Source organism: Pyxicephalus adspersus, chromosome 5, assembly GCF_032062135.1.
Source record: "Pyxicephalus adspersus chromosome 5, UCB_Pads_2.0, whole genome shotgun sequence".
NCBI lineage: Eukaryota > Metazoa > Chordata > Amphibia > Anura > Pyxicephalidae > Pyxicephalus > Pyxicephalus adspersus.
In genome coordinates, this window is record NC_092862.1 from 39,831,565 (window position 1) to 39,858,040 (window position 26,476).

Here is a 26,476-nt window from a genome sequence, read left to right on the forward strand (position 1 = left end):
TCAATAATTAAAAGCTGAATGGGTTGGAAAAAAAATTGGTTATAATGATATTTGCTATAGGTTCTTATAGACATTAGTTACAAAAGACACAAAGGCCCTGATTTAATAAAGCTCTCCAAGGTTAGAAAGGATACACTAAACCTGGAATGGATCTGGTTCAGGATTCAAAACATTTGCTAGCAAATAGCAAATGACTGAAGACATTTTTTTCCAGGTTTGCTGGATCACCCAGTTTAACTGATGAAAGTGTAACTTCTCCAGCTTTGGAGTGCTTTAATAAGTCAGACCCATAGTGGTATATTTCAATTGTTAAATCCAAAACTCAGAACCACAGCTTTACCTGTTCGCAGCTAGGTGTCCACAAGTTGTTTTCAGGCACAAACGCTTGGTTTTTGCAAGCATTTGAAAATGTCTGTGCGGGTGAATATATCTTGAATAGGAAATGGGGCATCAAGCACTTTCAAACTTTGCAATCAGGCAGGGTTTTATTGGAGAAAGGGACAGATGATTCTGGAATAAAACATACTTACCTGTCTGATCACTTTCCTCATCTGAGGAATTTGGGCTGCGCAAGCCCAACACATTCCAGCTTCCCCTGCAACTGTCAGAACTGAATGAACTCTTGCCTAGGTATCCCAGCCCGAAGACTGAAACAGGGAAAAAAAGAAGGAAGAAGACAGCAGCGCCTGCAACATAACAGGGGGCAGGTGAGTGTATTTAAAAAAAATTACAAACCGGTAGGTAACATCTTTTTTATTGCAGAAGAGGCTTGTCAGTCACTACAGTTAGTTCTTTTATGATATATGACATAATTGAAATAATTGGTACATGTAAAATATGTTAAAATCATTTGTCAAAATATATTTCAGTGTTTGCTTTATTCCAATCTCCATAAGCAAAATGGTTATAGCAAGCTTGATGTAGGCCTCAGGAGGCCCACCAACAAGCCACAAACTGTCTAGCTACACATTGCTTCATATAGTTATAGTGAATTTTAGTCATGCAACCCCCTACACCCTGCACACACACAAATTGTGATAAAATTCTTTGAAACTGCTGGGTCCCCATTACCTTTTATAAAGTGTGGATCCTTTAGATGATTTACGATTACCTCCATCTTGCATTTTTAGGATTTATTAATACGTGTAGATGACTAATTCTCATGTCACACAAGTGATTCCGGCGTTGGCGACAAGTTGTGCCAGTGATGAGATGGGGCCACTTCCCAATTTTTATAAGGTCATTCCTTCTCTGGTCAGACCCGTAAAATGTCATTCATTCTTATTATTATTATTCTTGTTTCCTTGCTAGTAAGGGCCAGTAAACTCTGTACACTGGAAATGATTGTTTAACTTTAGTATTTTTGCGGCTGTAAATTTATTGCAAAACATACATAGTTCAGTGTGTAGAACAAGACACCTGTAAAAATGAATTCACAGAGAAAATGTGTGATCCTTATACTATATCACATAAAATGCATGTTCTATAGGCAGGCCTACTATTACATTTCGAGGTATAATGCTAACACTTTGTGATCTTGTAAGAAGCAAGCAGGAGGTCTGTTTAGCCTCCAGGCATCTGACAGAGCATTAGTAATTAGAATGTAACGCAATGAAAATGTAAGGAAGAATTTGCTCTGCTTTGAAGAAAAGGTGTTCTTTTCACCAGCATACACAGCTGTTTGTATGTATTTAAACAGTATATATTTACATTTATAGAACAGCCTGTAAGAAAAGGACACTTTTTTAATCCACATGACCCATACAACAACATTCACAGGATAGGACTCTATGCTTTAGTAAGTAATGTTTTAGTAAAGTATATTTGTTTAAAATGAGATGACGGTATTACATAGAGGAGATAAAACTGTTGCCCAGATATGTCCAAAGTATATGGTGCTGTGAAGATCCGGCCAATTATAAAGGAGACAGACATTACGGAGTATATGGTGGGGTAGTTTTGACAAGGTGTAAAGTGAATGGAAATGTTTGAGTTGTACTCGGCGACGTTACATGGTAGCAAGTGTAGGCGATTAGTAACAGCTGAGTCAAGTCTGGGTCAAGTCTTGTCCAGGACATCTATCAACAAGTTCCAAGTCAATTCATTAGACCTGACTTCCTATTTATCTTCATAAAGTGTGTTTAACACAGATGAGGAAACAGTTCATGTCCATTGTGAAACAGCTTGTAAAAACAATAACATTCTACACCAATTAAATTGTAATTCAAAAAGATTACACAGAAGATGATGATGTGTCTTAGCTTTTATTCTCAAAAACGCTTTTGCCACATCATAGAAATCAAAGGATAGGCCAGTCAGGGGAATCTAAAGAATTACTTTTCAAACAAAATGCAGTTATGCCATTTTGCCTCTTCTTCTGACTAAAATTAATCTAAAATTGCATATTTTAATGTGGGTGCTGTGCTTATGTTTTATGTTTGAATCCAGCACTGTGCCTAAACATTACAGCCCCATAGATTCTTTTGGGACTGCCTCTGCTCGCCTCCACACACTAGGCCTAATTTATTAAAGCTCTCCAAGGCTGGAGAGGATATACTTTCATCAGTGAAGCTGGATGATCCAGCAAACCTGGAATGGATCTGGTTCATGGATTGAAAACATTTGCTAACAAATAGCAAATGACTTTGAGGAAATCCATTCCAAGTTTGCTGGATCACCCAGCTTCACTGATGAACGTGTATCCTCTCCAGCCTTGGAGAGCTGTAATAAATCTGCCCCACTGTTTGATAGCTGTCTAATGGGCTGTAAGGATCCCAGACAATGCTAGATTTAAAAAACATGCATCTGAAAGTGGTGGGGGTAGTGTGATTTAGATGCAAGAAAAGGGCCAGATAGGATGGCTGAACTCTGTGATGAAAGCATTTGTTTTCTTTTATTTTCCATGATGATCCCGACATACATCTTGTCATTCATTATACTATATATAAGGAATACAGAATACCTCCCCTCTTCTATTCTCCATAACACAACGAAGGTGTGTTCTGCACTATAATGCACAGAATGAGAGCTGGGAATCATGTAAATGATAAGAGTACTGCACATTCATTGGGCCCAGAAAATTCACTTATGTGGTTTCTGGCAAGGACAACAGGTTTATTTTTGCACCTATTGAACAGATATAAGAATATACATTCAATAGTACACTAACAGACCATAGTCCGATGTATGGCCACCGCTTATCACTATAGGCTGTAAGTAGACATGCAAACCCAGGATCCACTGCAGCATTTGATGAGCTTCTGTCCACTTCCTAGGAAAACCACTCCCTGAAGACTGGATTATTTCAATGATGGAGCAGGGGGATTGTGGTCAACTGACGGGTATATACCACCTGGTTATGGCTGCTTATCTGCCTTGCCAATTGTGTATGTGAACAACCCCTTAAGATGTATGGGCTTCACTCTGCATGCTCTAGAGTGTTCTAGGACAATTAGGTCATTCATGCACTTTAATGTGAAACACTGTTTATAACAAGAAAGTTTTGCCCCAATAAAGTGTATTTGTAGGAGAGAGATGGGGTATAAAGAAAAAAAGATGTTGCTGGCGATAGATATCACACAATGGAACAGCTGCGATCAGGACAGGTTTTCTGTCCCCCCTGAGAACAACTCAATAGACCGAGAGATATAGATTGTTGCCCGTTCCAGCCGAATACACAGTGCTTTTTGCTATGCTGTATATGTTTACACCTGTTTTAAAAAAACAATTTCTGTTTTATTACTTACGTGAACAGCTTTTCTGCTCTTTCCACAACACTTACTTTGAATGGAATCTTAACTAGCCTCAATGTATGAATGAAGAACCTACCTGTACGTTTTTGGGTATTTTTGCCAACTTCCAAGACAAAACCAATAAAATAATCTTAATTAGATTTTCACGCTTTTAAAAACCTAACATCCCAACAATACTATCTAAATATGTTGTAAATACATGCAAAAATATTATGAATGCTGTTCAATTTCATTTTATTTTATCTTATTTTACAGTGCTTTATTGATAATATAAATGTACCCGAAAACTTGCCCTAAATTTCTTGCTATAAAAATAGTTTGCTCTGGGTATAGTTGTTTTCAGAGGTTACATTGTGCTGGGGGAGCCAGTCCTCCAAATAATTCTGTTTGGATAAATTGAACATTCATGTTTTTTCTTTACTTTAGTCAAGAAAGATCATTAACAGTCTTGACATGGAATGTTAGTCTCCATGTTAATTATTTTATGGTGACACCTGTTTAGAACAACTTCACTCATCCGATTTAAATATTTATTGAAGTAATTAACTGTAAACACAGCCGGTGTGGAAATGTAATATAATAAAGATATTTTAGGCATGCACAAGAAAACGTGGATACGCATTGTTTTAGAAAATCAGTAAAACATTACCAATTACAAGATGCGTGTAATAGAAATGTTTTCATGCAGTAGCTGGCTACATCTGCTTATTGTACTGATTAAATTAAAGTTGCACATAGAAAAGCCTGGGCACAGGTGTACGATAAAATCTCATTTCATTTACAGTCAGAAGGCGTTTGGTGACAAGCTAAACCAAAACTTTATCGGTTTCCTAATTACATTCTGATTATTATCTCTTGCAGTTTTTTTTATCAGAATAAAATCCTGCTAGATGATTCTGGATTAATGTAATTATTACTTGGTATTAAGTAATCTGTGATTGGGTAGCCATATTTGTATTTAGAAATATTTCAATTACATTGCACAAAATCATTTTGTAATGATACTGTACATTGTGTGATTTGTAGTATATTGTCACCAGGACAGTAACTATACACACAGTACAGTAAAGACCCTGAGATTATAGAAATACATAAGCTGCCACCAGTGCTGGGACAAGATCCGCTGGCACCTAAGTGAAGGATGCCAAGGAGGCCTAAGGGCCATTGGTCCACTAAAGTTTTTGGTTTTTATAGCTCAACTGCAATCCCAACTGAGTGGTTGGGAACGATTTTGTGTGGTTGCTTTTCCAGTACCGCAGCTGCAATTGTGCACAAACACAGTTATCTGTTGTGTGGTTTGCCATTCCTGGGCATACAACAAAACTTTTCTATGCGCCTGGGTTCGGCCAACCAAGCGGTTTTCCACCCCAAGTATAAGAGGGACCTAACACAAATTTAAAAGGTAAAATAAAGACAGGGAACGATGGAGATAAGAAAAAAAAATGGGTTAAGTAAAATCCTAACTTAAAATGTTGGGGTTGAAAAAAAAATTAGGGTTAACTACACCTTATAGTTTGTGATTAGTTCCTTTTCTAAAGAAACTAGAATCATATTTCCGCTACTAGTCAACTTTATTTTTATAATTTAATGTTAAAAACATGAATACCGGTAATACAAATTTAAAACAATTACATACAAAGATACAGGAACGTTACAAGGAACGTTAATAACAATAAATTAGGGTTTCTTAAGAATTAATAAAGTGCTAAAATGTTATTTTGAAACCTTTTTTTATTTACACATAAAAGTAATTCATGAATGAAAGATACAGTAGTAGCTTTCATTCAGAAATGAATTCAGAGTAGGATTCAAGCTGTCACACTTTGATGGCTCAGTCCTGCAGAATTACGCTAGGAGTACTGAGCTCTCCCTGTGCAATCATAAAAATTCATTGACAGCTTGACACTGTGCTTTGTTTATCAGGAGCACACAGAACACACAGTGCTCCTGATACAAAATGGGCAGCTCAGTCCTGCAGGTTAAGGACAAGCAATTCAGAGGCCGGAGAGGCTCCCCACACAGGTGCATGCAAGACCTGATCTTAGAACAAACATTATGTCTATGATAAACAAAAGTATATACTTGTGCAAATTAGGGGAGGAGGAGGAATGCTTTGCAGCCATGTACAGCAGAAGTCCACAAATATACAGTAATAAAATAAAAGCTATGATTCTGAAAATGATTCTGGATGGTTGGTGCCTACAGGCATATGAATGTTTTCTAAACAGGGTGCATTGGATGATGTTCGAACAATCATGTGGACATTAAAAAATCTATACACATGACAAGTTTAAAGTGTTCTTCCCTAAAGTATCAGGTAAAAAAGACGCCAAAATAACTTTTTTGATTAAATAACCAGATAATGGGACTTTAAAGGCCTAACCAGCATGTTCTCCAAAACGTTTTCCAAAACTTTAAAATACACTTTATTTTAAATCACATTTTAAAGTACATCACAACAATACATATAAGATCATAAATAGCAAAGATTTTTTATATATTGTTGTGATGTATTTTCAAACGTGATTTAGAATAAAGTGTATTTTAGACTTTTAAATAGTTTTGGAGAACTTGCTGATTAGGCCTTTAAAGTCCTGTTATCAGTTTATTTAACCAAAAAGTTGTTTGTACTTCCAATATTTGGGATGTGACCTGGATAATTATTACTCTGAAAGGGTCTGGATTATATTGTTTGTTAAAATAGAAGCTGCCATTGCTTAGTCTTATTTAAGGAAGGAAGCCCAGGGGCAGTTAACCTAAATCCAATGGAACATGTTTCAGACTTTAATACATACTTGTGACACACCAGGTATAAATCCAAAACCAGAACAGTGCTTTTAATACAATACAATTAGACAACTGGGGCTTCTGTATTTCAGTGTATTTGTATTGCTTCTGTTGTGTTTAGGGGAAACAATCTCAAGAGAGAGATTTAGGGGAAACAATCTCAAAATCAGTAATGCATTGTACTTACATACTTGGTGTCCATTATTCGACAGATATTTTGTCCGATACAATGAAAGACACAAGCCTCAATATGTTGGTTGTTTTAACATCAGATACTTTAATGGTCCATGCACCAACCCCATGAATACAATACAGAGGATTATGGGACAAAATAGTGCTTTGCTAATGTAGGGAAAGTGACAGGTTTGCTTGAATGCTCAACTGTCACTGTTTACTCCTTACAGTACAATCTGCAGTACCTAAAAGTATGGAGTTGTATGGTTACATCAATATAACCTCACCACTGCATGTTCACTGACCCATGGTCACACGGAGGCAGAGAGAAAGTCTCCAGCCTTGTGTTCCAATTAGGGTGACCTCTTCCTTTCCTCATTACTGGCAGCTGAACGGAATGCCCTGGAATTAAAGGAAAGGTAAATATGTGCTCCTAGGGAAAGGGGCATTAATCCATTGAAACATTTGTTTGGCCTGCATGGGTAAGATACAGGTTTGCTTTTATAAACCCATAGCTGAAGTTGTACATGAGGCTAAAGACAATTTAATTGAAATCTACAAACATATAAGACGCTAGCTGGAATTCCCCGGATAAGACTTAATTACCACTATAACAGGTATGATTGTGCTCAGCAAGTCAATCAGAGCACAGGATACTGATCTCCTAGCTGCCCGCATCCAGAAGACACATCTAAAGCATTTAGGAACTTGTCAATGCAGTCCTGCACTCTCTATAGAATCTCCAACAAATGCAAGCTGCTACAGGCAAGAAAGGAATTTTTTCTGTCTTCTCTGTACTATGCTTCACCAGATTTCTTAAACCATGAACTAGAAAAAAAAGAAAGGTAATCTTTGGAGCCACACACATGGAGCATACAATTCCAGCTTTCAAAGATATTATTCATAGGCTTGTCCAACAAATACTTAGAATTGACTCGTGGTAGGAATCTTGAGCAGTGCTGGCAATGATATCTGGTATCAAATACTAATGTGTCTGCTACAGATCTTAAAAGGTTGGTTGATTAGCCATGACGTGACCTCCTCTGTGAATGTGATCCGTACTTCGTGTTTAAGATAGTGATTTAATGTGTTAGTTATGTTTCTCCAGGTGATGGTGGTTATGGGTTATGGACATGGTATTTGACAGCACTTAGTGATTCAATTGACCTCACAATGAGTCAAAAAAACATTTTCAAGTAGAATATTTCAGGACTTACTATAAGTTTTCTGGCAAGTTTTTCATTCATTATTAATTTCTTTTTTTTTTAAAGGTAAAAACAAAAAGAATTAAAGAACAACATAAGTATGATTTATATATTTGTCAGGAATATAGTTACTATTAATATTAATAATAAACAGTATTTATAGTGCCAATGCAGCACTGTACATTTTACAGCCCTTATAGATATTTTAGTAAACTAACTTAAAAAATAAAAACGAAAGATTAGTATTTGTTTAAATTAATTCCTCAGATTTGCACAGTTCTGTCTGAAAGCACAGCCCAGGTGAGACTTAATTTATCTCTGCTGAAAAAAAAAAATTAGAACTAAATCATCACTGCCCGTTGCTTGTGATATATTGTGCCTTAGTAGTGTCTGTACCAAACTTTCTGGGTGCTGCAAAGCACTGCATTCCAGAACATGGCACCTACTGCCACTGTGCACAAGAGCTCCCCTCTTGTGTGCAATAAGAAAACCTTGCATGCAAGGCTTTTTTATTTCAGGGGCGAAGAACGCTGGGTCTAGACACAATTTTCATTTCGAGATGTTCCTATAACATACCAAATCTTCTACTGGTAAACAGGGACAGATTTTTTTTACATACCATTCCTTAAAGCAATCAGATTGAAAGTAAATCCCAAGTAAAATCTAGTTTCTTTAGAAACCAACTGATTTTTTATCCTTGACTGAGTGTGAACTGATTGGACATGTTAGTAAATCTCTAAATCTCTACACTTTTGGCCTGATTTAATAAAGCTCTCCAAGACTGGAGAAGATAGAATATCATAGGAGAGCCTTGGTGATCCAGCAAACCTGCAATGGATTTGGTTATGGATTGAAAACAATTGCCAAATAATAAGAAATGATTTTTATAAAATCCATTCCAGGTTTGTTGCATTACCCAGGTTCTCCCATGATAATCTATCTTCTCCAGTCTTGGAGAGCTTTAATAAATCCGGCCCTTTGTGATAAATGCAGTGTTTGGGGGCTTCCAACTGATCTGTTACTGAGAAATTGATTGTATCAGTTGATCAAGCATAAAATTAACAAAGTACTAGCCATGAAGGTTATCATGTAAAAAAGCAGTCTGCTTAAGTGGTAATGATATTTTCAGATTATTTACTGTCTTGTGATACAGTGTATTTATGTTTAATATAATACGCATAAGAAAAGCAAAAATCTGCTATAGCTTGGCCAAGTCTTCATGTGACCTTAGATTTTTGATATATACTGCCTAGACAAGTTGCTTTTACTTATTTGCGTCCTAATTAGAAAGTGTTTGTGTTATTAATATTATTAGCCAGTATTCGTATATAGCGCTGACATATTACGCAGCACTTTATAAAATCCATTGTCATATCACTAACTGTCCCTCAAAGGAGCTCACAATCTAATATTCCAACCATAGTCATATGCCTTTAACACAGTCTAAGGTAAGGGATGCCAACCTGTGACCTTGTACCACAAAGAGGAGAGTACTAACCTATGAGCCAACCAACCTGTGTTGTCTCAGAGTTACCAATAAGGTTAAAATATGCTCCAGAAAAAAAAAACAGCTGCAATCAAGAATGTTATTTTAATTAGGTGCTGTTGGGCAAGATAGAAAGGTGTGAAAAAAATTGTCCTTAGGCTAAAAATGTTATTCATTAAAAAGCGTTAATACACACTTTCAAATATAACCCGAAATAAAGAATCTGCCAGTGCCAGTGCCAGTGCGTGAGAGGTTTGACTCTGGTGGTGTAGGGATTGACAAGTGAGAACTCTTTATCAACAGCAGCACATCCCTCAATTATTGTGCAGTGTATATATATGTATACTGGTATAAATTGCAAGGCTGAGAACTTTGGGCCCGATTTATTAAATCCATAGAAGATAGACTATTATGGGTGAACCTGGGTGGTCCAGTAAATCTGAAATGGATTTCCCAAAAAATATTTGCTATTATATGACAAATATTTTCAACCCAGGACCATATCCATTTCAGGTTTGCAGGTTTACCAATGTTCACTCATGATAGTTTATCTTCTCCAGTCTTGGAGAGCTTTAATAAATCAGGCTCTTTATGTTTTTACGTGAAACAAGTTGACCTGTGATGTACAAAACATTGTACAAGCATTTTTGGGTAGAGTGTGGAATGGTTAAAACCTTTGCCAAGTTTTTACTGTTTTCTGTCTGTCCCACACCTGCACCTCATATACTCCTGTAACATTGGGTGTGTGGTCTACAGTGATAGCGTATAAACCCCAATAAAGAGAAGATGATTAGCACTACAGATTGCAAAAATGTAGCATGACCTGAGGATCTATGTGAATCAGCTAAAGTTCAGCAATGTTCAGGAACATGCAGGTCCCAGGATGACAACCTTAATAAAGAGGACATGCATGTCCCTGAGACTTCAGTGAATATGTGTATGATTCATATGGATCTTCAGGAAGTAATACTGCAATTTCTAGTGCTGGTCATGTTCCATACTATTGTGGCTTTTACTGTTGTGTGGCCATTTAAGGGATTTATTTCCAATGACTATCTTTTTTATTGTTAATAAAAACTTATACTCCACATATTTGAGAGTCGGGAAATGAGGGGAAATCTAACTCACTCCCAAAGACAAACAGAAATAACATTACATTTGCATAGCTCCCAATTTTCTTTCATTTGGAGGGACTGACCCTGATTTGGAACCTCTGTCCTCTGTCCCTCCTTCCGTTGTCCCTCTTTTTTGAATGATGTTTAAATCAAAGGATTATCGCACTCTGTTCTTCTTACCCAACCACTAAATAATTGCATTTACTATTTTAAAGTCCAATATAATAGAAACGTATTGGTGAAAATAAACACTTTAGCAATTTCCATGAATATTATTTAACTACTTTAAATATTCAAAATTGGGTTGCAGTAGGGATGATTTGTGTACCTCTGTTTCATCTCAGAAAGCTAGGGGCATTTGTAGAATGCATTTATAGAAAGCAGAATGATACAAAATCGGAATTAAAAAAATTGTTTAAATTAACTGGCCCTAAAGAGAACATAAAACAGGATAGAGGTTATAATTCATCTATACTGAAGACAAAAAATGGGTCGTAAACCTATAACTTGCATGTTAGCAAGTAAAAGTACATTACCTTAGTAAAAAAAACATATAAAACCATTTTTGCTACTTCCTTTAGCATGCTCCTACATGTTTACATACAACTAAGGTGTAATTGAAGGCATACAAGACAGAAAAGGAGTCAGGTTTTGCTGAAGGGGGTAAAGGAACCAACAACTTTTCCACCAGAATACTGCAAAGAAAAGATAACAATACATAGACAAGCTATCTACAGCAAATAGAATTACAGAGCTATTGCAAAGCCTGGCAGGCAAAAGAATTTCCCATCAATGGAGTTTACATTTATCTTTTCCCTGTAATGGTGTAAAAGTCTGCAACTTCTAAACAAAATTGCACTGCAGTGAACAACCTCAGTATAATCGCTTTGTTTAATGTACTTGTTTATTTACTGTTCCAAAATGAAGGTGATTATGATCAATTTAGATATACAACTGAAGCAGACACACTTGATAGCCAATGCACAGATAATTAACGCTGTCAACATAGTTTATCAAAGGACTGTCCAGGTCCTATCTTCTAAACACAAACCATGTCAGCAGATTTCCAGCATTGGGTTAGCTAATTCTCAAAGTGGGCTCGCACAGGTACGTGTTCAAAATTCTTTTCTAAAAATGAACATTTTAATACTTTTTTTTACCTAGCTGTGGTAAATAAAATGAATAAATTTTTTTCGTGTATTTAATAAAACTTACCTAGTTCATAACAGATACATTTGTTTTATTCAATGCAATACAAAATGTGTATTACAATGTGCTGTAAGTTTACAACAAGCTATAAATTTACATTAGCAGAATGAGTCATTGATGGTTGTTATTATACCTGCTCTATGCGCTCATTGATCTATTATGAACTGTGTTGTTCTAATAAGTGTTGTCTCATTCAAATATATAAAACGCCACTGTGTAAAATACAGCAGATTACCAAAAGTGCTTGGAAATGGTAATCATGTATGTACACATATTGTGACACAGTTTTTTTAGTAAGCTAAATTAAGTCTAATTTATTTCCACTCACAATTGGTGAGTACCTGATCAGATACTGAAATGGCAGAAAGAAAGATGTGAACATGTTTTAATAAGGTAGCCTAGACAAAAAGAAGCATATATCAGAGAATCCTGCTATAATTACTATATCTCTTTGATTGTAAGCTCTTTGGGGCAGGGTCCCCACCTCCTCCTGTGTCACTGTCTGTGTCTGTTTATCATTTGCAACTCCCATTTAATGTACAGCACTGTGTAATATGTTGGTGCTTTATATATACTGTTTATTAATAATAATATTAATAATAATAATAATAAATGATAATATATGGGATGTAAATTATGTAGACAGGAACTTCCCTATTTCAGCTGAACGCATGCTAAATTTTTAGGTCTAGGTTGGGCGACAATCATCTAACGTGTACGTAGCTTTAGAGTGCCCATATCCAACTGAGCCAAGTGCAAACAGATCTACATCTAGATCAGCCTTTTAAAACCCTTTTACCATTTACCCTTTAGGTTTTCTGAGAACCCCTGTTATAATTACTATATCCAAAGCTCAAAGTATATTAGTGGGGTGGACAGTGGGAGGAATGCCTCTTACATTGCTGGTCAGTGGGAAGAATGCCACCCTTACAGATAACCAAAAGGATCATTGATGTCACTTATACTGAAATTGCTCACTGAATCAAGGAACCTCTAACAGCCTTTGAAGGAACCTTAAAGTTTCACAGAACCCTAATTGAGAAAAACATATCTAGAATGAAATAAATGATTTTTTTTACGTGAAGGGAATATTTGTACTAAGCAAAATCAAAGGTTGATAGGTCAGGGATGGCTGCGGTAGGTTGAATTTTTTTTCTTGGGAGGGGTTCAAAACTATCTCAGAATAAAAAGTTCAGTTGCACAATGATCCTTAACTAATTCACAGTCTTAGCTATGAACACCATACTGTATGCTTATATAAATGATTTGTTTGGGGTAATTACAATTTTGTTTTCTGAAAAGGAGTAATATTTGGCATCAGTTCACAAGTTTGGAGAGCACAGAGAAAGCTTTCCTTGTCTTTTCATAACAATGAAAACAGCAATCTTATTATTACTGTCATATCTTCGAGACGGTCACTGTCATGTCACAACAAGTTTGGGTAAACAATTAATATAAAGATGGATAAATGTGCTGTCTTGGCAGTTTTTCCATTAAGAGACTGTTGTGAGAAATGACACTGTTGTTTGATACCCAGCCTGTATGCCGCAATCCAGCACATGCCAATATCACAGCCATTTTTTTTAGTTTGTTTCTTAGTTTCAATTAATTAGAATGGAACTGAATCCCAGAAATATGTTTTGCTTAATTACTTCTAATTTCATGTTTCCTCAATAGCCTGTATTATTTGTGTCCACAAACTGCAAAATTTGGTAATTGCTAGCAAATAAATACATATTTAAAAACAAAGAACTTTTGCATTTGCTGTGCTTTTCTGTTATTATTGCAAAAAAAAAGAATTGCATTATACTCCCTTCTAAATCCAACAGATGTTTTCATTGACCCCCTGTATCCGCTTCTTTTTTCTAGATTAGTATTTGATTGATGGTTGTTAATATACCTGCCCTTTGCTTTCATTGAAATTATTCACACCATGCAACACTGCATGCAAGTGCCAAGTCAAACTGATGGTTCTGCCACTGGCGACACCTTACCAATGACATATTAGAAAAGAGTGACTGCTATGTCACCTAAATAAAGTCACTCCATAGCTGGGGAATTGCAGAGATAGAACCACTATTGAAGATTGAACTCTGGTTATTTGCCACCAGCAACAAAGCTTAGCATGACGTTATGCTTTGGGAATATAGAAAGCTCCCAACCCCAGTTTTAAATAAATTACCCCACTCCCTGGGAGCTTTAATTCTTCCAGTTTCTCCCCAGCTCAAATACTTACCTGTCTCTTCAATTCAGAATTCCTTCCTGTGTGGCCATACCATGGACTGTATAACCTGTTCAATATAACAATATCTTTGCTAGGTCTTTCTAGTAACTAAGGCATCATAGTTTATATGGGTAAGCAGTACTTATAGTGGTCCATTGTAACAAATGGTTTTATACACACTTGTGCTGTGCCAGACAAGGCAGAATTGTAGAGAAAACAATTTTTTTGTGCTGTTAGGCTGTCTATCCAATTTGTCTGTTTTATGAATTAATTATGAACCTCAGATAGCAGCCGGAACTCTTCTTCCTTCCATTGCTAGTATTAGAGGCGTGGATACAAAACATCCAGATTTGTTAGTAATATACATATACAACTTGACTCTTGACTGTTTTATTTAGAGAATCTTCTTCTCCTAACTTGATATTCATATCTCAATAAATCATTAGAATCCAAGGCAAAAAGGGGAAAAGTTTTATTAAACCTTTGAGTGCTGCTTGAATAAAATGTCATACTTATTCCATCTCTGGTATTCCACTAACTGACTCTCTCCTCTGCGATCTATTATGAATGCTGCAGCCGGACTCGTCCATCCTTCCCATTGCTCTTCCTCTGCTGCATCTCTTTATAGTTCCCTTCATTGGCTTCCATTTCACCTTAAAATCAAATTCAAGCTCCTGTGCTTTGCCTTCAAATCCCTACACAGTTATTGTCCCACTTACATAATTGACTCAGTAAAAAAATACTCCTCCAGCGGCTCTCTTTGCTCCTCTAATAACCTACTAATGACTTCCTCACTCATAACCTCATCACAGGGCTCCAATACTTTTCTAGAGCTGCCCCAACTTTCTGGACTGGTCTTCCTTGTTCTATTCGGCTTGCTCCTTTTTTCTGCTTATTTATAAGAGCACTCAAAACCCATCTTTTCAAACTTGCCTACCCATCTTCTTCTGTCCTTTGAAACCCACACTACTTCCCACCACTACATATCTCCCCTCCTATTGTGTGCTAATTCCCCCACCTACTAGATTGTAAGCTCTTTGGGGCAGGGTCCTCTCCTCCTGTGTCACTGTCTGTATTCGTCTGTCATTTGCAACCCCTATTTAATGTACAGCGCTGAGTAATATGTTGGCGCTATATAAATCCTGTTTATTAATAATAATAATATTAATAATAATAATAATAATATTAAGAAGAAGAAAAATAATAGGGAGGGGTCAGGAAGGGTGTTTTCATTTCCTAAAATTTAATAAAAAAGTGGGATAATTTGGTAATCACTCTGTCAACAGCCACCCCAGTTTTTGATAAAGTGCTTTGACAAAGTGTAGGAAAGTTTGTATTTAGTTTATATTTCCTCCCATGTTTTTTAGAGAAGAAACAGGTTGAAAAGGCTGGAATTTTACCTGCTGTAGATCTGACAAGGAAGCAAGGTGTTTGCACTTCACTTAAATAATGTAAGGGTCCATGCCCAGACTTGATTTCATACCTGTTTTCATTTCTTCACATACTTTTGGTCACCCATTACAGCATTCTAGGAGTTACTTTCTGCATGCAGGGCAACGATTGGACAAGAACATGGAAACAAAGCATTCTCAGAAAGATAGCAGCCTGGGGCCAATATAATTACAAGTCCTCACATTGCTTGAAGTTACTCAGCTGACATGTCTGAACTGTGCAAAGACCTTCCAGTGAACTATTATACAAAGCTGAATGTATCACATGGCTTCAAGCAGCTGCTAAATATCACAGTAAACGAATCTGCTGGATGATAAGTCATTCACCTACCCTCATAGACAAGAGTGTTAAAAGAGAAAAAAAAAGACTATGCAGACAGGGACAGGTAGGAGAAGCACAGATCAAGGTGGCGAAGATGCTTTGTAATCATGAACCATAAATACTGTCACTACAATAATGCAGGTATCCACAGACAGCCGGTGACGCTCAAGGAAAACCTCAGTATAACTCATCCATTTATACCGGCAGTAGCATCAACATGCTGGTAATAACCCTATGCACTGATAGACGAATAATGTAACACAGGCTATATTAGAAAGGGAATGTAATGCAAGATGTAACCTGCAAACACCTTTGTGAAAGATCTTACTAAGTTCCAGCATTTTCAGTGCAGTGCTGATAGATTTAAAACAAATAAACTAGGTTATTTCATAGGAGCAATGATAAAGTGCAATTTATGCCTGTAACTGCAAATTACATAATATTTATTAAGTCTGTGAAAAAAGTGTACAAATGTTATATTATTAGGCAGGGAAGGGAGCTTTGCTATTAGGAAACAGCATTGGACATATTATTAGGCGGGCTGCATGATGCTCTTACCTCTTGTCCCTCATTTCAGGTCCTAGGTTGGTAAAGGGTTTTAATTTAAATGAGAACCCAATAATGTTACAAACATGTGTTATATTGCAGTGACTTTAATATTATTACTAATCAGATTTCATAATAGTTTTCTGCCATTAGGTAGCTTTGATCCTCAATATATATACAAGGAAAAAGAAAGTACATTCAATTCTAAGGCTTTGCTATCAGGACATATAAATCTCACATGCTTTTTTAGTGGGCTTTAAAATGAGATAAATCAACAATACATGACATATTACACCATGACATTTTAAAACAAAAATCAAAATGCAAGAACAGTGTATGAAAAAGCAAGAACACTCTTACCACTTCCACTACCACCTCACAGGCTTCATTTTTATTAAATAAATATTTACATAGTGGAATCTGTTTCGTGTTGTTTTACACCTGAGATTAGGTCTAGCAATTTTTAGAACCGGCTAGGGACAGGATGATTGTTGCATGTCCTGATACATACAGTAAAACTTTGGAATTGAAAGACATGACTGTATGGTGAACCATTTGTTGGAACCCATTCCATGAGTTTGTACATGGCTACAATGGGTTGTGGTGTTGTTCCTTGCCTGGAAGAAAAACCACACAGCAAACACAACTGCACTCAACCATACAACAAAGTAGTTATCAAATGCTGTGACACTAAAAATCGAATAAGGATTAAATAGGGTTAACTGGGAGCAACGAATTGCATTTTTTTACCACAGGTCTGGACGGCCCTATTCTTGGAGAGTTTAGTGTAAGGATTTGTGTTAGGGCTTTAGGGATAAATAGTCTTGCCCATCTTTGACAAAAATCTGACTTGTGTATAGCAGTCACACCAATGCTGTTCATCAATCTGGAGAAGTGATTGTTGTGCACTCCAATGGAGGAGAGCACAGCAGGGTGCCCCTCACTTGTCCTTATCTCCCCTCTCCATAGAACAGAACAGGCAATGTGTGTACAGTGCTTGTTTGTTCATCTGACACTGGAAAAAACCATGAAAGATCATTTCCAGTGACAAACGTCTGATGACATCCATCTGATGTCTTTATGGGGCATAAGTGTGTACTTAGCATAACCCTGCAATTTGGGGACAAGATAAGCAATAAACACAACAGTAGTTGTTTATTCTGCTGCCTAAATTTATAAACTAAACTAAAATAGGATGTAACTCAAATTTTAGGTTCTATCAATGGCAACAAATGAAGCTTGAAAACACATTTTTGAAATGAGATGTGCTTGATTTTGTTGCTGAGCATTCAGAAAGAAGCACTTGAGGGATTTGTTAGTCATCAGTAGTTACTCTAGTCCTTTTTGTTCAATAATACTGCTATAATAACATGGACATTATATAAATCTGAACAGGATAAAAGATAACATATGTAGTATTTTTTTTCTTTTAGAATGCTGCAGCTCTCTAAGTTGAGTATTGGTTTGTTTCAATCATTTACTTCTGTTGGGGTATTTACAACCTAACAGAAATACAAATGCATACAGCTTACAGCCAGAATTAAGCAATAAGCAAATAGGCCCAAGTGTCAATTTGTTATTGGACTTTCAGGAGGAAATCAGAGCATTTCGAGTAGACAAGCACAGATAAAAAATAAAGCCACAGACAAAGCAGCGGTGCCTTGCCAATGAGAAAGATTGCAATGCTTAAAGTACTTTGTCAGTACAAAAAGCTACAAAATAGCAGAAGAACAGATATCGTTTTTGACACTTCCTAATGTAATGATAATATGTGACCTTATTGGGAAATAGACACAAGAAAGGTTCTAAAAGAAAAATTGGAATTTCACAACCGCCTGGTGTTTAGGGCACCACAAGAATAAAGAAAATGGTATATTTCTTTTATTAGAGCTGTTTTTTTTCCTGTCTGTATCCCTTTGATGCCCCAAAATGAAATATGTTGTCTCAACACACCTTAGGTTCTATAGTAGTCAGCCAAGTGACCCTATGTGAAATAGTCACTAAAGCACTCACATAAGACAGAAAGGTGCCTAATCTATAAACATCGTTTTTGCCTCCCGAGTCCTCAGTGGACATCATTCAGCAGGGAACGGAACCTTTAGAGTGCTCCTTACTCCGATTACCGTCTTAATTTTTTTTAGAAGATCTTGTAGAGCATCTCACACACTGGGCTCCCCAAGGCTGGAGATACACTTTCATCAGTGAAGCCGGGTGATCCTGCAAGCCTGGAATGGATCTCGTCCAAGATGCAAAACATTTCTAGCAGATAGCAAATGACTTTGAAGAAATCCATTACAGGTTTGCTGGATGCCCCAGCTTCACTGATGAAAGTGTATCCTCTCAAGCCTTGGAGAGCTTCAATAAATTAGACCCATAGAATCCTGTAATGATCAGGTGAAATACTTCAAGAAATTACTTCTTGTATTTCAGTACACTTGTAGCTAATTTGGCATATTCCGTCCATTTTGCTTTGTCATTGTATAGTTATCATTAGGTGTTTTGCACTTTGAACTCCAAGATGTAGGGGTAACATTAAGAAAAAACATTTGGGTACACATTATTTTAGATAGTAGACATGTAATTGGGTGGACCACAGTACCAGTTCCTAAAAAAGCAATATTTAAATAAATTTGGGCCTCATCAGTATCAGGATGGACTTTAGGCATTTGTTCTTGGCAAAGGGGGGGGGATCATATATGTCACAGGTAAAGGTTAAAGCAGACAGTATTTAGGAAGAGTCATAACAACAAAGAGTATAGAAAATCAAGCTGAGTTGAACAGGAGAAGAACAAGACAACCACAAAAGTTGACAAGGATCTTACCAAAGGTGACAAAGACCAACAGGAATCTTTTGTTCTGGTGCTTTGTACATGGAAAAGAAAAATGCATGCACCGCAAAAGTAAGACTAGTGGCATTCCACAAAATGTAAGTGGGGGGCGGGGATTGGTGTTTTACTTTTTTGCTTGTGGATTGTATAATATTTATCGTTTGGTATTAGGAAGGTTTTGACAGTGATGAATTGTAAATTTAGAAGTTCAAGTACATTGAGCAATGTGGTAGCTAAGTATTTAGGACCCATGCCTTTCCCATTGGATTCCAAGGTTTCATTCTCACCAAGGGCAATCTACATGGAGATACACATACATGTGGAAGTCACATGTATGGATTCATTAGAGTTCTTCACTCTTCTTCCACAACCCAAAAACATGTTGGTAATTTATTTATCTTCTAGTATATGCTCCTTTGAGAATAGGGATGCGGGAAAATGTGAATTGCAAATGCATGCAGACTTTACAAGCTTGAAAATACACTGTTCATTGAATCTACATCATTAAATAGTTCTTCGAAGTGTCACTATGAACAAACAATATTCGAATAATATATTGAAATTGTTCATGCTTCTGAAGATTGGAAGGACATTGGAATAGTTCTTCATTTTAAATCCATCTATGATAACTTGATTTAAAAAACACATAGCTTATTTTTCATTTGTTTATATTAAGAATACAGAATCATGATGTGCAGTGCAACCAGTTTTACTTGTGTTCATCATATTTCATATCATGTTATTTCAGGACAATGATACTATAGTATATTTTAAATAACATCATTCCCCAACTAGACTGAGCATGTTTACACTCTAGGTTTCGTTTTGTTATCATATGCACTGATTGTTGTTTTTCAGGTCAAAATTTATGTGGAGGTTAAACAGGAAAAGAAGAGCCTTATACCTAATGCTGTCTTGAAAGGATTGTTTAGGACTTCAAGACATGCACAGCTTAGAAGGCACTGTACTGCAAACAGATAAACTAAACTAAATAACTAGTTTTCTGATTGGACTGGTTACACTTACACTTCTTTCCACCTTGCTATTTGCTCATACCTGTATCAGCCACACCATTCAGAACAAACCTGTGAGCTGTAATCATAGATCTATTAAACCTAAAATTAAACTACACAAATACATTTTAAAATTACTAAATTCCCAATTCAATAACCAATACAATACCTGGCTGTAAGATAGTCAAGAACCATTTTTTGAGACTACACAATTCTGCATTTTTTTGTGATATATCACTACTGTATGCTACTTGTGCCACTTTCACTGTATTAATTCTTCTTGGCACAACTGAGCTACTAAAAGTCACCTAGTCACCCTAGACCTTATGAAAAAGATTAACAAGCATGTAAAGTATGTTTTGTCCATTATTATAGACGTGGGTGGCATGGAGGCTCAGAGGTTAGCTACTGCAGCTCTAGATCCCAGGTTTGAATCTCAGCCAAGACACTATCTGCGTGGAGTTTGCAGGTTCTCCCCGTGTTTGCGTGGGTTTCCTTCGGGTACTCTGGTTTTCTCCCACATTCCAAAAACATGCAGTTAGGTAATTGGTTTCCCCAAAAAATTGAACTTAGACTGTATTAAAGATGGTACGATAGTAGGGACATTAGATTATGAGCTCCTTTAAGGGACAGCTAGTGACAAGACTATGAACTTTGTAAAGCGCTGCGTAATATGTGGGCGCTATATAAATACTGTGTATTAATAAATATATTTGCAAAAACTTCTTATAATAATAATAAATAAGGCATAATCCAATAAAGGTAGTATGTTGACGCTATATAAATCCTGTTTAATATTATTAATAATAATGAAGTTAAGGAAAAAAATGACAATCATTATTTTAGAGAAAAATATTAGGAATAAGCAAAATGGTGTGCACAAAAATGCATATTCTCAACCCTCTCTTAGACTAAATTCTTCTGGACACCATCCTGTTGCAAATAATAACAACACCCTTCTCTGTGGTGTACCTTCCACAATTGCCACAACTCGCTTTACTGTGTCTACCTCCCACAACACACTCCTCTGTGGCCTACCTTCCATAACACCCTTCTCCATTGTCTATCTTCTACGATTCCTGCAACAGCCCTATCTGTGCTCTACCTTCCACTGCTCCCACATCACCTTTCTCAGTGGCCTACCTGTAAACCAACTGACTCTATTCCAAACAAAGGACTTTTTTGCACTCTTCATCCACCTTACTTTTAGTTTCTCTGACTTTCATCACTTTTTTTTCACTATTTTTTCCACTAGTTGCCCATCACACAAAGGATACAAATCAAAATTCTAACTCTTACACAAAAGACTCTCTACAGTCTGCCTGCTCTATCTCCATCCTATACATTACCTCCACTCTTCTAATGAACTCATTTTCTCAGCTCCCTAGTCACCTCTAAATCTTACACACCGGATTCTCCCGTTTTATTCTACCCCTTTGGAACTCCCTCCTACAATTTATTTGCCACTTACCCATCCTTGATATCTATAACTGCATCTTAAAAATCCTTAGAAAAATATATAACCTCACCTAGGTCAGACTAAGCAGGTAATAACCTGCCACCACATCATATGCATATTACATTTAAAGCAAACCTATCACATAACAGTTTTTTTTATCAATATAAGGGAGCAAGAAGCCCTATCACCCCAAAAATAATTTGTTGGTGCCTGCTTTAAAGCACATGCTTCTACCATGTATACAGTTTACCAGCTTGTCTTTACCCCTTTTCCTTTTGGATTGTAAGCTTGATAGAGCAGGGCTTTCCCCCCTCATGTTTCCATTAATACATTTGGACTAAGGAATCATACAAAGAACTATCATTATGATTGTGTAATATTTTTGTGAGTTGCCACAGACTTTTTTCGGTTCAGGCATTCTCGGAAAAGTGTCACACAGAACATATGGTAACAGCTGTCTACTATACACAGGGTGAGTTACATCTTCCTTTAACTAAGCCAGAAAAATGAAAACACAAATCTTTGCGTGCACATACACAAACACGCATACAAAAAACTCACATGCATACAAATTTGATTATTTGCAGCCACATAACAAAATATCTATATATGATAGAACTGGCTAATGCTTCCCTCCTTAGTGTATTGTATGAAAATTTAGAGTTTACTTTTCACTCATTGATCTACTATTATTATATGTGGGGGAGAAAGGTTTGTAAGTCCTTAAAGCAAAACTGCAGCCAAAAACAACAAGCTACATATTAATAGTCCTTTAAAAAAGGAATAACATTGTTGTAATTTTAATACAGAAATTATATTGGCAGTACTTGCACTGGATGTCCTTAATATGATGCCCAGCATCATTTAACCTACTTTCTCTAAATTCAGTTCTAGACTCCTTGGCTTGTAATTACATAGTGAAAGAAGAGGCAGGACAGTGATGACCTCTGCTGTACCCTGTTTCCTTTTTTCCATCAGCATGTTTTTTTTTGTCAGCATATGATCTGATTGGCTCCTTGTACTGCTTCTTACTTTCACACTTCAGCCTTCTGGAGGTTGGGCTATGGACTATGGAACCCCGTGCTTGGGCTCCTAGAAAATAGTTTCTGGGAAAAATAGGGAGAACTAAATTATTATTATTATTATTATTATTAACAAACAGGATTTATATTGCGCCAACATATTACCCAGCGCTGTACATTAAATAGGGGTTGCAAATGACAGACAAATACAGACAGTGACACAGGAGGAGAGGACCCTGCCCCAAAGAGCTTACAATCTAGGAGATGGGGGAAGTAACACACAATAGGATGGGAGATATATAGTGGTGGGAAGTAGGGAAGGTTTCAAAAGACAGAAAAAGACGGGTAGGCAAGTTTGAAAAAATGAACAGAAAGAAGGAGCAAGCCAAATAGGATGAGAAAGTTTATTCCAGAGAATCGGGCAGCTTTAGAAAAATCTTGGAGCTGTGTGTGTGATGAGGTTATGAGTGAGGAAGTCAGTAGTAGGTCATTGGTGGAATGAAGATAAATGAGTGAATGTAATATTTTACGTGGATGATCTAGTTCTATGTATCTGAGTCAAGACCATACTAACCCAAAATAATGGACCTCATAAGTAGGTTTGGCTATTTTGCAGGATACGATATATATATATATTGATATTTTGCAAATAAATAGGAATTGATTATTTTAGTTTTAGCTGTTGATCCTGTTCTTAAGCTCCTGAAAGAATGGCAATGGGTAACAATGGGTGTCTTTAAAGCTGCGTACACACGGCAAATTTTTCTCGCCCGATAATCGGTATCGGCCAATTATCGGGCGAAAATCTGCCGTGTGTACAGTCGGTCGTCGTCCATCGTCCGACGACCGTCCTGGCGGATCCATGGACGATGGACGACGACCGATCCTAATGAAAGGGAAGGGGAGAGCGCGCAGCAGGGTGCCGCTCCGTCGCTCTCCCCCTCCCCTCTCCATAGAGCATGAACGGTGCTGTATGTACAGCATCGTTCATGCATCGTGCAGTCTTTTCTCGTTGGAAAGGATCGTGAAAGATCCTTTCCAACGAGAAAAATTGCAGGTGTGTACGCAGCTTTACTCCTAGAGTGAGAGATATCAGAATTAGAAATGGAAGACTATTTTACCTTATGATTGTAACATTATTAATATTAAGGGGATTAATAAGGTAGGCAATACAAAGTCTTTAAAACAATATGATGAAGTAATCTTAAAGATGTATCATAAAAACCTCAACAACAGGGCATTTATTTCCAAAGCTAGGTATCCAGCCTAGAGAGGTAAAAGTGACTGCCAATGCTAAACGTCAAAAGTAAGAAAGCTTTGGAATAATGTAGCAGAATGGACAAGTATAATATGAGAGAGATGTAAAGGTATACCAATAAACATGGTTCTTTTACCAGCTATCTGCCAGGAAAACCTATTAGTCAAGTATAGGGAAAACATCCAGTTTTCTAGTTGATTGCATAGGGCATTGTAATGACCTTGTTAGAGTTTACTTGTTTAGGTGTTTTAATGAGGTGTATAGCTTACACTGCTAGCATTTAAAAATGTATTTAATGATGTGTAATATATACAGAACTGCATTATTTGCATATTTTACATTTTCCTTCTTGTAGCTTAATGTTCATAACTTACATGTTCTTAACGTGCTGTTTAAAGTGGACCTACAATGGGGGGTGGGGTGGATGGGGGGAATATCAGAGAGCAGACAGCGGATGTTTTTCATAAAAAAAAATAGGGGGGGGGGGGTGGTTATAACATGAAAAGGTCCGATCATCCTTCTTTACAGTTACGAACAACCATAACATAAAAGCTAGAGATTTGAAGGCGATTCTTGCATACAATGTGTATTTAATCTGCCACAAAATCACCAAAAAACAGTGTTTTTTATAGGACATTAAAGAATTGTCCACCACTCCTAAAATTGTAGAAAAGACATTATTGTTTTGAGAATATATATATATATATATATACAGTGGGGGGAAAAACATAAAACCAGTACTACTAATACCAAAACTTTATCAAAACTGTGAAGTATGGTGGAGGGAATATAATATTGTTAGCCTACCTTGCTGCCTTGACAGTTTGAAACCATAGAATGACCAACAAATTCTGATGTGTATAAGCAAACTATATTACAGATTGTTAGGGTTTCTATCTATGATTGAAAATGTGCAACATATCCATTACGCTTGTGATCTTAAACACCGGGGTAAATCTACAGGAGTAGCTTAAAAAAATGCATTAGCATATAAATAACATTTTTTTACATATCTGTACAGATGTATACCTTTTTATCATATTGTTATTACATTTTCATATTAAATCTGACCTTCTGAAATGGTAGAGCAAGAACCCTTCAAGGCTTTATGATCACTGCCAGAATATCATCCCTAGAGGTTTCATAAAGAGAGATAAGTAGTAGAGAAAACAAAATATTAGCCTATTAACTTCTTTAAACATCTTTGGGAAAAATACCTTACCTCCCTGTCCCCTATGCTAAGGTAGTCTAGAGCCCCCACCCCATGCTTTCTCACCTTTCCATAACAGTAGTAGCCTCCTAGTGATTTTTACAACCTTTCTACCAAAAACTTTTGTCCCTCTGACTTCACCTTGTAGTATCTCCCCATAGACCTGAAAAGGGACATACTTCTAAAATGTAGATGCTAAAAAGTTGCACAGGCTCAGGCTCTACCTAAACATTTTGACCCTAAGGTTGTATACATGGGCTGAGGCCACTAATCTCAGGAAAGGGTAAAGGGACATCAGATTAAGTGGTTCTACCTAAGATTAGGTTAAGGAGCTCTAGCAGACTTTGGAGGTTAGGTTCTAACCTTTGAAGGAAGTGGAACACCATTTAAATGGGGACTGAATAATCAGCAATCAGGCTGGTTTTTATTGCAGAGAGGGACAGGCGATATCCCTTCTATAGCACCCTGATCGCTGCCCAGCTGTCAAATTTTGCTGAACTGCACATGGCCAGGGATACCCAGAAATCCTGGCTTCCTTTGCGTGTGCCGAGAATTAATGAACTCCCGACAGTCTGTGCAGGAGTTTCATTATCCTGGCCTGGCTAATCAAGATGGAAAATTTCAGGAAGAGAAGGAGGACAAAGATGGCGGTGCCCTGCAATGCATAATGACAGATGAGTGTTGTGGATTTAGTTCCGCTTTAAATAAACAGAAAGGAAAATTGCTGGCAGTTCAGCTTGGTCCAGAGTCATGTTACCTGCTTATCTTCAGTTATCTTCAAAGATGGGTTCCCAACCCCACTGATACTGCCACCAAAACACATTCATCTTATGTGTATTTCGAAATTCTGAGACCCAAACTTCCCAAATTTGATCAGTGCTTACAGCACTAAGAAAAGCTTTTGAATTCAGCAGACATTTGTAGATAATATCCTGTAATACTGGCCTGTGGATCCAAGAAGGCATACTGTTTATGTATGTGCTCAATCTAAGTTGTCCTAGCAACCTCACAACTGGGACATGGAAATCTGTTCAGTGATGTAAAGTGATGACAATCTGCAAATGAATTCATTTTAAAACAGCAATGAAACACTTCATGTTCTGTTCTACGTATACTCAGTAATTAAGGATGTTTGTCACTATAAAGATGGTTCTGTCTTTAAATGAAGAGCACATTCAACATTTATTGATAATGGTACATATATATTCTGAATGTCTGCAAAAAACAAAACGCTTAGAAACAATCAGTAAATTTGATATATCAAACATTTAGGTAAATACAAGTGGCCTTCAATAAATCCTTTGAAAACAAATAGGAAACACAAGGGCTGGGGATATTTGCCCCCTGGGTAATTACTAGTATTTTGGGTTAGTAGCCCCGTGTGGTGGTGCTTTACTATTTATACGTCAGCATGA